This window comes from Buceros rhinoceros, unplaced genomic scaffold, assembly GCF_000710305.1.
Source record: "Buceros rhinoceros silvestris isolate BGI_N320 unplaced genomic scaffold, ASM71030v1 scaffold40648, whole genome shotgun sequence".
In the NCBI taxonomy this organism is placed as follows: domain Eukaryota; kingdom Metazoa; phylum Chordata; class Aves; order Bucerotiformes; family Bucerotidae; genus Buceros; species Buceros rhinoceros.
The window spans coordinates 97,964-112,016 of record NW_010426165.1 but is presented as its reverse complement, the minus strand read 5'-3'; the positions used below and the strand labels follow the sequence as shown (position 1 = coordinate 112,016).

At 39.4% G+C, this 14,053-nt stretch overlaps 1 protein-coding gene across 1 annotated transcript in view; it reads left to right on the top strand.

Moving 5' to 3' along the window:
* Nucleotides 1–14,053, top strand: part of LOC104498048 (CMP-N-acetylneuraminate-beta-1,4-galactoside alpha-2,3-sialyltransferase-like) — a gene marked incomplete at its 3' end in the record, with an annotated part of 107,417 nt that overhangs the window by 590 nt on the left and 92,774 nt on the right. The gene's annotated exons all lie outside the window — the stretch shown is intronic.

The following is a 14,053-nucleotide window of genomic DNA, read 5'->3' as shown; positions in this document are numbered from 1 at the left end:
TATAATCATAGATGCTGGCTGTCTGTCATCTTAATTTGTCCTTCAGAAATCCTCATCTTCCATTTTTCTTCCGTGTTGTTATCTGCCAACTATCTTTCACCTAAAAGGATGTCTTTCAACCTTTTTAAGACCAAAGAGACATCCGACCTCACTGAATACAATCTGAGGATTGTACTGTGCAGTAATGCCATAGGAGGTTTTAGTTGCACTGAGATATAAACTAGGCTGAAATTTGATTACTCAGTTACTGCTCTTACTTTTTGTTTGTGTTGATTGCTTTTTTGCTTGCATGTGAGAGTTTTTTATTGAAAATACAAACCCAAGAAAACAATTCCCCCCTCTCCCCCAGCCGCCAAAACACAAGCCAGCCTTCTTTGCAGCTGTTCCACAGGGTGTTTCAGATGTCTCCCAGCCGGCCGTTGCTCCCAGAATCAGCGGCTGAGAAACACTGATCCAGAAGGATTGTTTTTCTCTTGGTCTATTTCCATCTTTGCTGTATGGTGTTTCTGAGCATGCCACTGGAGGTTTCTACTGCAATGCTTATTATGCTTATTAAACTTACTCTTTTGTACCTCTACATGCTCCTTGTCTGTCATTATGTGCACTAAGAAGTTTCGCATGATGACAGCTGATGACTTGGACATAACATTTGCACTGAAGCAGTGATTTTTGACCAGAGGATCGCTGAGGTGCCTTATACTAGAACAGGTGTTGTAAGACTGAATTTGTAAAGGGAGATATATAGTGCCTTTCTGAGCGGGGACTCTTTCTTCAGGTTTGTTCTTGAATGAAATGAGTCAAAGGAGTCAAAAATCTTGATTGTGACGTTTTGAAAACCAGCACTTTTGTTGATGAGGTATAGAAAATCCTTCCTGCATGAAAACAAGTACAGAATGTGGTTAAAAGAACAGTTTTGCCGTGTCTGCTACCATGTGATGATCTGTTATGAAATTATAACACCTCCCATCCTTTGCTTCCTTCATACCACCAGAAATTGTGTTAGGACTTATCAAGGCCTGCAAATAAACCCTTCAGGCCACAACTTGTATATGAACTTTGTTGAACATGCCATATACCAAGCTGCTGGGGTGGTTTCTAAATTTCTTTGGGTTTTGCCGCTTCGGATTTTGAGCTTTTAATTTTGCGTGCCAGTTGTTATTTTATGCCCCGTCAGCCTCTGGGGAATCCTGTGGTGACTGTGCCTTGTGATGTAGCGCAGCAGATCTGTGTCTAAACACTGTGGATTTCTATAAATGGAACACTTTTACCGGAAAGATGACTTAAGATGCAGCCTAGTTAAAGTAATTTCTGTTGAGTGTACTGACAGCTTTAGGGTACCCTGGATGTTCTGATGGGAGCACGGTGAGGCGATGACATAGACTTTTTGTTAGGTGTGTGTCTTTTTTTTCTACTCTTGTGTGTCAGATGTGTTCTTCGTTTATTCTTGGAAGTTGCAGTGCTTGCATTAAGCTTCTTCAACATGTACAAAGCAATGATGCTAGTTTGAAGATTTACTTATTGATCTTTATCAGTTGTCACAATTGATATAGGCTGTACCGTTGTTCCTTTTCTTCTAGAGACTTTTACAGATTGTGCTTTAAGTATCAGATGGAGCTCCCTTAAATATTGGTGTAAACAGCGGTCTAGTGTAAGAGGGCAAAATTTTATGTAATTGCTTTTGGAAACAGTTAAGGAGGTACCAGTTTGCAGTTGGTCTTCAGAGTTTTGTGAGTATCAAAAAAAAGTTTCATTTATCATGTAATTTTACACATGAGGAACTTGTGCAGATTTAAGATACAAATTTAAAAGCCTGTATTGGGAAACCTGATAAGAGGAGTAAATGTTAAGCTTCTATAAATAACTGTTTGGAAGTTAACAAATGACAGAATTTAAGTTGCTCATTTAACCATGATTAGGCTTCCTTGAGTATGTGCAATATGTATAATGGTGCAGTTGTACTTTCTGTGTTCTGAAGGAGAGCCTTGCTTAATTCAGTGCACAAGGTGGTGCTTGATAGCTGTTGTGGTTTCATTTCCTGAATTACAATTCAGTGTGTGACCTTGCAAATATCCTTAAAATTAATATGATAATGGCAATATCCCAAAGGCAAAACTTAAGTTAGATGAGTTTGTTTTGAGATGCTTAATAATCAAGATTATTGATTTTATGGTAAGTTATCTTCCTATTAAACTATTTTCTCTTTTCTTGTGATTAGCGTTGTTTTTCCGTGTCATAGTGACTCCCTAGCTTCTGTAGTCTTGTTCATCTTGTCTCTGCTCGATTCTTTGAGCTAGAGGAGGCATGAAACTTAGCTGATCCTGATATCTGACACCCTTGCAATCTCTTCAGGGCCTGATTTTAGTGAACTTGACACCTGTATTTAATATCAGACACAAATTTGCCACAGAGCATGATGAAAAATACTTGATCTGCTTACTTGCTGCTTGTGTGGTTTGTTCACTTAATGTTTTAGAAAATGCCTGTGTATGTCATGGAATTTTAGTGGTAACTCTGTAAGAATCTTGTCACGCTTAGACTTCGAAGTTTGTCTATTTAGCTGCTGAAGTAAATTAATAGTTAATTTGTTTATTTGCACTTCTGATACCTCCAAGAAAGAAGGCTAAATGTTTGAATAGACCAAAAGATAAGTTTCTCTTACCGTCTCCATTTAACTTTACATCTGTCCTCCTCGAGCAATGCTCTAGTAAACTCTGAGAGATTGTTCTCCTTACTGCGTGACTCTACACCTTGCCAAAATACAAAGGAGAACAGAAAAGAATTAATTCTCTAGAGCTTATCTTTCCTGTGACAAGCATGGATTGAATTCAGCTAATGTGAACTATTTAAGGTTGAATTAAGTTCAGCTGGTTCTTGCATTCAAGACAAACCTCCAGTGACTACCACCCTTCTCTCTTCCTTTTAGCAGCATGGCTGGCTGCTTTTCCCGAAGCCTTGTTTCTTGTCAGTGGCTGTATGTTGTTAGTTCTCAGAGCAGCAGCAAAGTGCAAAAAAGTGGTGTGTTCCACTGTGTGTATGCAGGAGGACCTTTGAGTTCTGGTGATTGTTGGGAGTATGTGATCCCAGCATTTAATACAGAGGTAAGCTTTCCTTTCCTTTTTTGCTTTCCAGATTTCTGTAATGCAGCTTCAGTCTGTGACAATAGTGGTAAGAGATGTTCTTGCACATTCTTCCCAGCCAGGCAATAATGATAGATGCCGCAGCCCTCTGATTCAGAGTGTTGAGTTGCATAGAGGTGGTGCTAAGCACACAGAACTGATAATGTGATGTGGGAGACAAAGAAATAAGGCTGGTATTGGGTTTAGCTGTTCTGTACCTTGCAACAGCAGCAGCAGCAGCTAGTCATAACTGTGTTTGTTGTATTTCTGGACGCGTGAGTTGTCAGTAGTAGTGGTAGTGATAGGAGAAGGTTTTGAAGGTCTGAGACATGCACTGCAGCCTCTTTCCTAGCGACTCCCCGTTCCTATCCCTTCCACCTTCCCTGATGCATTTGGCTTCAAAGAAGCCAAGAAGTGTGAAGAAGACAGTGCATGGGAAGGTGCCCCATTGTCTTTTAAAAGTGCAGTGGGAGAAGTAGTCTTGGTGAAAGTTCTTCTTAGATTCGCCTTATCGGCTTGGAGGTATGCGCTTTTACCCATAACTGAAGGGCAGAATATAGTCATGTTAAAATTTAATACTGATGTTTGTTATTTAACCTGGTATGTGTATAGCTGATTTTGCAATTCTAAAAAATTAATGTGTTGTAAGGAAGGAATGATTCTATTAAAAAAACCATCCTGCCTTTGGAAATATTGGACTCATTTCCCCAGGGCAGCCTTTTTTTTTTTCCCCCCTTCCAAGTATTGAAATATACTTGGGACAAGGACAGTGTGATGTTTTTTTCCTGTTCTCTGTTGTATTTCTATCTACATTAGGATTGAGTTAATTTAAAGAAATATATACTCTAGGTACTTCTGCCAAAAGCTAAGTCAACACAATTTACAGGTATAGATTTTGAGCTTGTCAGTTTGAATGTGGCTTTTGAAACATCTCCAGGTATGTTCTGTTGATGTCTCCATAAAGAAATCAAGTCACTACTCTCTCATCTGTTGCTCCACATTATTTCCAACTCTAGTTCTGGAAAGGCTGCCAAAGAAATAAATCTATGGAAAGAGATTTTCTGAAAGGTATTTCAGGACCCTTATCCTTTTTATTTCATTTTTTTTTAATGTCTGTTTCCATGGGAACTGAGGAGACATAAACAGGCAAAACTGACTCACTTCTGCTTGCAGGTTTTTAGCCTGCGTGCATTTCCATGGAAACCAGTCTCACAGAAGAAAAGGCTAAATTAATCAAAAGCAATCAAACCTTTATCTTTAATATAAATACTGATGTCACTTTGAAAGAAAATTGGCACTTTTGTCGATTCTTGTATTAGGGCCTAAAGATGTATGGAAGAAATAGATCTTTTTTTACAGGGGTTTGGAGCATGCATGCTTTTATGTGGTTAAAGCCTCACGGTATGTGTGATGGTGTGTAGTGTGGATACAACTGTTGTATTTTTAATTACTAGGGGTGTCATTTGTTCTACGTTAAGTGAGCAGATCTTGAATCACTGGCATCTGACTTCTTTCCATTCTGTTGTTTAATGAAAAACAAATGAAAAGACGTTCAGTCGGTGTGTGAGCAACTAGGCCATGGAGACAAACTTGCTTTGTGGAGAGAGGCATGTAATAGTTTTGTGTTCCTCTCTCTGGGAGTTACTGTCCTACTTGCCTTTGCTAGAAGAAGGAAATGCAGGAGTGCTCCTATAAAAAAAAAAAAAACAAACAACAAAAAACAACATCTCCAGGTCAGCTCAATTTGGCACTGGGACCATAAATCTCTGATGAAAGTAGTTTGAGCTAAGCTGACTGAATGTATTTACGATTGGGCGGATGAAGGAGCGTATCCTTTTTTGCTGTAGAATTACAAGGCAGTCATGCCCCTGTTGTGAGGGGTGGCAAGCAAATAGTGATGGTAATTGTTTCTCTTGCTGTGTATCTAGCTACCGCTTTACCTTAGAGGGTGCGTGTTTGTTTTCTTTACAGTAGACTTTATTGCTGTTGCTGCTGCTTCCCAGGCAGAAAAACCTGAGAGGCTTTAACTTTGTGGGCATTAGTTTCTTTAAAAATCTATTTGGAACAGTATTACGCAGCAGCGTAGATTCCCTGAAAGGGTTGCTTTTTTGCTTTGCAGGAAGAGACTGGGAACAGCATTGCAATGGATTATTGTGAATTCACTGATGTTTGAGTTATTTGTAGCTTTGTTTCATTTATTCAGCTGTAGTCTGTGTTAGTGCTGTACTTATTGCACAAAACTGAGAACAAATGTTTAGGAAGTTCTCATAACATGGAATCAGCTACAGATCTAACGAATCTCTCTGCCACTTTTCAGATGCTTTAAGGATTTGATGATCACAGTGATGCTTTTTGAGATGTTAAAAATAGGAAGTGATGTTATTGAGGCAAGAGTGAATGTTAGAAACAAAGATGTAAAAATAGGAGTTAGGACTACAGTTGTCTGGTAAAGTAGCTTAACTTTTCTAATAATTCTCCTTTGGGGCTGAAGTGTTCCACTTGTTTTCAGCTTGAAACTGAAAACTTCAGTGTACTATCTATGGAGGATGATTCTGTTACCTGTGCAGAACAAATTAAAATGGATTTAGTGCCCAGGAGGTGTTGCTGCTGTTAAAGATACTTTGTGCTCCCTGTTAACCTGCCAGGGTAAGGAGCATGGCTAAACTTAAACTCCTCCTCAGGACATTCAGTTGTGGTGGTATCTTTCACAGCTCTAATTGTGCCACCTTTTGACTGGCTGGAGACTGGTGTGTATGTTCGTGATTCCTCTTGCTCTGGTGGTTTGATGAAACCACACAGAACTGCCTGCCCTTTCTGCCAGAGACAGCTGCCTGTCTGCCCCCAGGACAGAAGAGACAGTCTACTGAGCAAATATGGATCAGAACTTTTAAGGTCTATGAGAGAGTTAAAACCAAAATAAAAATTCATAGAGAGCCCCTCTGTCTTTGAGAAGATGGCGCTTCACAAGGTAGGGCAAAGAAACAGGGGAATGAAAGTGCCTCATCTTTTTCTGACCTGCTACTGCATATTTAGTGAAATACCCAATGTTACTTTACAGCCTTCCTGTTGTGGGCACTCTGCTGTCTCCAGGAATTTCTAGTGCTTCTGTAATGTTAACCGTGTAGGACAAAACTCTGCCAGGGCAACGAGAAGTGATGCATGACATTGCTGTTGAGGGAGGGAGCAAGCATAATGTTGCTTTGTCCTTGGGCTTTCTCCAGAGGCCAAAAACTCCCTGAACACCCTTCAGGCTTTAGGAACTTATAGGGGCAGGTTTAGCGAAGGGCAGTAACAGCATAGCAGCCTAAGCGCTGTGTGGATCAAGGGGTGGCTGTGATGCTGAACTTGTCCTCCTGTTTATTATGTCTTTGTTTTAGCTTTTTTAGTCCTGGGTTACTGTTTTAGCTCTGAGCTAATCCTGGCTTTTTAGCAAGGCAGAAAAGCAAGGTGCAGGAATACTTCTCCATCCCCCCCCACACTGCTGGGTCTTAGTTTTGCATCCTAAAATAGTAAGGTGCTCTTGCTTCTCTTGATGACAGCAGTCTTGTTGCTGTTTGAGTCCCTTTCAAGCCTTTATATTTCCCTCCTCCCCATTTGCGTGGCTAGGTGATGGGTGCAATTGAGCAACTTGCTCAGTTAAACACAGTGTGCCTTTGTTTTGCTCAGATGACGTTAACCTGAATTAATGTTTCACTTGCTTCACTTGCTCTGGTGCATTCTCTCTCTGTCCCTCCCAAGTTTGGAAAGGGTATATATTCTTGTGACTTACGGAGAGGTGGATTGGGATAATGTTTGTAAGGGGCAGCACTCAGTGTCTTACATGCAGCCAAAGCTGTATCCTCTGGTACAGTTTTTCAGAGGTCAAAGTCAGCAGCTTCCCCTATTCTGGAAGGTACAATGCAGTGAAAGCACTTTACCTCTCTTAGCAATTGCTCTGCAGCTGAGTGCTTTCGGAGGTGAAAGGACTGATTCATCTCAGCTGACTGTGAACCCCTTAGCAAAGAGTTCAGCTGGAAACAATACCTCTCTGTGAGGACAGCCTCATCTGCGTTAGTAAGTGGTGCTCTGCCTTTCCTCCATCTTGTCACTGTGCATCCCCTTGGTGCACAGTGCGCACCTCTGACCTGTAGCCTTTGCAGGAATGGCTCTTGTGCCTTCAGATATTACCAGCCTTAATGGAAGCTTCACCCTATCACTTGTTTTGATGGAATACATCACTTGGACTTCTTCTGTTGAGTTTAATGCAGGCAGGCTGACTCTCAGCACCTTTCATGACCATTTCAATTCTGCTTCACATCAGTTCTGCTGACGTTGCTGTGGCAATAACTTCAGGCGCAAAAGAGATAATATGCTGTTGCTGTGTGATTGTCTGGCCGTGGCCTTAGTACTGATTCTGACCATGTCTGTCACACTTGGTGATGTTTTGCAGAGGAGATTTTTCCTGGATTTGTTATCTTCTGCCAACCTTTTTGGTGCTCTTGTCACTGTAACATCTCATTTTTTCTTATTGCACTCTGGATTTACATCACAGTGTCAGGCTGAGGCAATAAACCATCAAGCCTGGGTATGACTTGCAAGGACAAGTACAATTGGGTCATGAAGTATAGCTCTGTATGAATTATGTATCTCTGTGCTTCAGAAGGAATGTAATTGTGCACCCAGGCATCAAGCAAAAAGTAATTTGTACTGTGTGTGCACATCCTGAATAGATGTTTGAACCTAAGATGGCTAATTTCAAGTGGTTATTCCTTCATGACACCACATGATTATACTGCTCTTGTATGCATTGCTTTCTTGAGGAAGTAATAGCCTGTGAGGATAGTGACAAAATTTTAGTCAGGTGCAGAAACTATAGGATGTTTCTTAACCAGTTCTTGGTATTTTGAATAACTAAATGCCTAGACAATCCAAGATATCTATCCATCTATATCTCTGAGGGCCAGAATTTAGCATTTCCTGCTCTGTTCCAAAGGAGAGAAATCAGAATGTGTTAAATAATTCAATTTTTAAATCTTATAAACATATGTTGCACATCTAACTTTTTTTTCAGATGATGGTAAGGTCCTTACTGCTTTTACTCAGTTCCTGTAAAAGCATGTCATTTTTTCGCAGCTGTTATCCTGTGGATTTCAGTGTTAGGGACACTGATTAAACGTGAGGTTCATCGAGCTGCAACAGTGCAGTGTGTATGCCCCTTAATAGCTCCTGGAACAAAAAGAGTTAACACAGTGTAACTACAGAAAAGTTTAACTAGTGACTTTTCCAGCTGCAATGAGTGTGCATGTTCTGACGAGTATCTTTGCTCAAAACATGCACAGATGCATGTATGCTTTAAAAGAAGTAGTGAAAATGGGTTGGCACAGAAATCAGTAAAAGCTGAGTTTTCCCAACAGGTAAGTAGCTGATGACTTCCTATGTATGAAGGCTTACTTTAAATAGGTGTTGACTAAGTTGCACCTTTTATTCTTTGTCAGAAATGAATCAATCTCAGAATAGCTTTTATGCTGTGTAAGAATTGCTTTTCAGCTAAAATTGAGTCTGGAGACACTAATGAAAAAAACCAAAACATAGAGACACATTTCTTAGGAGGAAGTGGTAACTTACACAGGCTTGACTCAGGAAGGCAGAGGATGCTGAGGCACAGGAAAGTGGAAAATATTCTCTGTCACGCAGCAGCTCGAGAGGAGAACTATGAATAAAGGTCTCAGTGTTCTAAATCTAGTATCCCATTGGCCAAATGAGAGTCACTCTCCTGTAACTACATGTTCTACATCTGCATGGTCCAGGACAGCAGTAATATTGCTGAAGTTGCTTGCTTGGGACAGAGATCATCTGCTGACACTTGTAAAAACGCAGCAGTATTTTAACATACTGCGTTGATCATAACAAAACTGGTGATGGTGGTCCACACAGGCAGTGCTGGTGGCTTGAAGTAGGTACTGTAACTAGGGGATGGTGTGGCTAGTGAAAGTTGCTGCTAGAAGTTGCCTAAAATGCATTTGTGGAAGTGCCTTAAGAAGTAAGTGTACAACCTAAACAGTTGCGAATGCTGGTTTGGTGTTTTTCAGCCTTCAGATTCACCACACCAAAGGCACTGTACTTCATGCTTTCCAGCCGCATTAGTACCACAACCAATTTTTTCTTTTCAAAGGTAGTAGTTTGTTTTTGTAATGGTAAGGTTTAATTTTGCTCTCCGTACTCAAGCACAGAACTATCTTTTCTTCTATTTAAACTTAAAAAAACCCATTATGTCCAGGCACAGACTAAACTTCTAGAATTTGTCCTCAAAGGATGAAAAACTGAGCTTTAGAAAAGAGAGGAATAATGGAACAGTTCAGGCAGTTTTAACTATAGCAATCACTAAGGCTCTAGGTATAATTAGAAATCTAATTACTGTGAATTTAGTTGCTAAGACTTCTCTGCCTTTTGAGACTTGCCCCACACGATTCTATCAGGTTCCAAACAGAGCATAGGCGGTTTTCCATTATACTGCTAGGAAATTAGTAATGCTGCTTTTGTATGTTAGCACTGTAACCGTAATCTGTTTAGAAGTGCCTTATCCGAACATTGGAAAGGCTTTTATTATTTTTAGATATGATTCATTATAATAATTTCTATGTATTTGAGTTCAGAACTTTTGTGTTTGGATCCAGTACTTCATTAGAAGCAGAAGCCTGAGTTAATAAAATGTAGACTGCAAATTGAATTCTAGTGAAGTTTGCACATTGAAAATAGGCCTTATTTGCATTAAAATATAGGAAAGCTTCAGTACTGTATAATATTATTATCATACTTCTGCTTGCTGTGTATTTTGTTTCCCACAAAGTTTTATAATTACGGCATACTGTATTATTTGAGAAATAGTTTGTGCTTCTGTGAATACAGACCATGGTGTTACATGAAGGGACTGCCTTTAGGCTGGCGTTTCCTGACCTTTGAATGCTGTAAGTTTCTTGATGTAGTTACTAAAACATTTGAGGAGCAATTAAAGATAGCTCGTAAATTAGGCTACGTACTCTCCTTTGCAAATTATACTTTCTGCTTCAAGGAATGGATGGATGAAGGACTCGAGAAACTTGCCTTTGTCTAGTGAGTGATTTGCTGCTTTTCTGATGCAGCCTTGATGCAGAATTCCTTCTTGTGATTAACAGTAAGTATGGCTTCAGAAAATGGCAACTGAGGAGTGAGAGGAACCATTAGGTAAAGAACCTTAATATTGGGAAGTTCACTCATTTCTAGCAAACTTTGTAATTGTAGCATAAAAAAGAACTAAGATAATTTTTTTTTTTTTTTCCCCCCTGCAGACTTTAATGTCATTTCAGGAAATTAGGGCTAATTTTTTTTTTATTTAAGACTTAACAATGTAGCCAGGACATTTGAAAAAAAAAAAACCCTGTCTTGGCTGTGTGTATTAATTGCTGGTTTTGATATAGTGCTGCGCTGGTCTAAGTGTACATGTATGTTGCTCAGCAGCTGTGTATTTGTTTGTGCCTTTGCAGGAATGGAATTACTCCGGAAACAGCTTTCACTATCCTTGTCCACGTTCACGGCCTTAACTAATCTTATGATGGTTTCTTTCTTCAAGGACCAGTTTATAAAAACATTGGAGATATCTGTATGATTAATTTTAAATTTTTCTGTTGTTTGTCTGGAAGAGACGGACAAAAGGACAAAACCTGTAAGCCAATTTATTCTGCAGCCAGCTTTGCCACTTGTGTTGTGAACCAACTCTTGAAGAGTTGTTAACACTTGTGAAAGTGTTTTGTAGGCATGCGGTATTTACTGATATCTCTCCCTGAGAGCTGTATATAATGTACCTGAAACTATCTGCTATTGCATCTCTATTGCCTCTTCTGCATGAGCAGTTCTTTTTTCTTGTTTTATGCTTGTTTGATTCTGTAAACAACGATTTCCTGTTAAAGGCATGTTGTGTCTCGTGCTTGAAGAAGTGGAAATTGCACGGGAGAGTGCGATTTCCACCCCCCCACCCCAAGGAATCGATTTTTTTGCTTGGTTCTCTGGTCTTTTTTTTTTTTTTTTGGTTAAATGCTTTAATCTTTGTAAAGACTAAATAACACGATAGGGTTGTTAATTGAGATGAATTCTGGACCTGCTGTACTGGAAAGGTTTTGGCTGAGCTCAAGGCTAAGCAGGTTCTGCTCCTCTGGCTTACGTTCAGGTATCCTGGGAAACGTGTTTGTATATTGAATTGAACCAGAAAACTGATATGTGAAAATACAGAGGCTGCCTCTTCTGCCTCACTCCAGGTCTTTGGGAAGTGTTGTTTTTAATCCGTACCAGGGAGGCTGACATGCTTAAACCAGTTATTTTTGCTAAAATATTCTCGCAGCTGCGCAGGTGAAGGGTCGAACTGGAAAAGCTGTGGCTGGTGGAAGCGTGTGGTTAGTGCCGGGGCCGCATGAGGGCAGCAGCTATCTTCTGCTTCACCCTGCACAGCCCTCCCTGCCACGTCAAACCTTCTGCGAGTTGAGTAAATATTATTTAAATCAAAAGACCACAAGCAACCCCACAGAACAAACAGAAAAGCACAGCATTCTTCTTTTCTTTGCAGTTACAAAGTGGCAACTACCATTCCCTGGGTGAACTTCAATAAACACTACATTAAAAAAAACATCTTTAGAGAGTCATTTCGTTTTAGAGTAACTTAATTTGGAGGAACCTTACTATTCATATCCAGTCCACTACTGTTGCCAGTAACTATTTTCATAATCTCATCAAGTCCCATCTAGTGACAAGTTTCTGTTTTTGTGACCTGACACTCCTCTTCATAAGGTCTTTAGTGCCTTGTCCTAATAGCTGGAAAAAAAATATATTGCCTATTTTTATCTATTTTTTAAAATTCAGTTGAAATTATGCATATGCCTAAAGAACCTGGGGAGAATGGGAAACATCGCATAGAGATGTAAGGTTTTGAGTACCATGCTTCTGCTGTTGCAGAGGGAAGAACATGTAGACAAATCTAAAATTCTTACAAAACCAGGCTTTGTTACTTCGATTATTTACAGAGCAGCTCATTTTATTTAAAGGACTTTTGCTAGTTGAGGAGAAAGAAGAAAAGTTCTAACTATGCAATCTTATCTTGTGGGTTGGCACTGTGGTGAAAATCTGGATGCTTTTAATCCTGAAGTCCTTCTTGCAGATCTTGAAGTGGAAGAGGAGAATAAAGAATGAAAGACGTGTCTGATAATTTGAATTGCTTTTTGCCAGGTAGAATTTATACAGGAACTGAAGACCAAAAAATGCAGAAGTCCTCTGTCAAGTGGTGATGATGTGTTTATAATTTTTAAAACAACTTCTGTTAATTTCACATACTTGAAAGAGAGAAGCAAAATAAAATTTGGGGGAGACAAGTTTGTATTAAGCAGCACACCTGTTGTATCTCTCTTTCGTATTTTATGGCCAAATCTGTACGGGTGAGTTCTGCCTCACCGTCACTGGTAATGGTCTCATGTAAGAATGGCTGTGTCTGTTCAGACCCGAGATCCAAGAAGCATGGTGTCTTGGAGAACTGTCTGTGGGATTAGCATTTGCTGTTGTTTCTCTCATCCTGCTTGCCTATCTTCTTGCAATGTGTGACCTTTGATTTCCTGAGGTAGGTTTCATCTAGGTCTTTTCATGTAACAGTGCCAGCTAAGATTTGCTGACAGACATAAACTTGTCTGACTACTTTTCAAACCTATATGTAAGTTTCTGGTACCATCTTCCCATGTAATGGAGCTTCCCAAACTAATGGTGTTGTGTGAAAAAGCACCTATAAAGCCTAGTTAAAACACAAATGAGTTAAGATGATGAGAAAATAATTTAGTTTTTCTAGAAATATTTGGCAAAGTGTTATTTGTTTGGGTTGTTTTTTCTTTTTTTTTTTAAAGTGATTAAGAAGATAGCGTAGTGAATGCTTAACTCTGGGTGGAAACAACAATGAGAGGCTAAGAATTTATCTGGGTTCAGACAAGAATTTACTGTCTATATAGAAGTTGAAAAAACTAAGAATGTCTGACTAACCAGGGTTTTAGAAAGCCAGATCTGGAAAGAGAATTAATCTTATTTCAAAGTATTAAACTTCTTTATATGAATTTACTAGGAAAAAATACATTCTCATTGAAGGGTTTCTTTTAAGGATGCCTCAGATGTCACTGACTAGAGGCATATTCCTGTCCTGTATGTTTTTGCCATGATCTCATAGTGGATGCTCTTGACAGAGGAATTCCTGTGTATTGACATCTGATAACTTTAGGTTCCAAATCCACCCTCCTAGGAAACCTATTCCAAATTGCTGCACTTTCCCAAATGTTTCCTGTGCTGTAAGCACCTAAAAGATTAAGCGCACATGTTACGCTATTTCTTTGCAAGCAACTAATCTTTGTACTTGTTAGGGTCACATGTGGTAACTATCAATATGAGGTCAGCTTGAAGATGAAAGTAGATTTATTCTAGCAAAGCAGGGTTAAATTTGGAATTGGGCTTGGGAAATGTTCAGAATTAGTCTGTGGTTGATGCTGGTCTCTTCTCTGCTACTTTCTTATATCATTGTATTAAAACTCAGAAAAGCTTAATAATACTCTGTCGTCTGGCTCAGGTTGATTCTGAGAAGTAAATTAAGGCTAATTTGGAGTGACCAATCCATCAATCTCTTCCTGATTTTGCTTTTGTAGCAAATCAGTATGACAGTTTTTCTGGAGCATAATCTTCACCTGTATCTTTATTCTATTTTTTAAAACACAATCCTTTTTGATTCTCTCTCACCTGAGTTTATAGTCATGTAATTTTTTCTGGGTTCATTTTAGCCATTTTCATTGCAGGCTTAGTAGTGAAAAGAGCTCTTTTACTAAGTGTAACCGCTCTGTACTCTCACATTTGTGTGCACATGTGTGTAACATATTAAAAAGGGGGGGGGGGGGAGGAGTTTTAATCTTGCT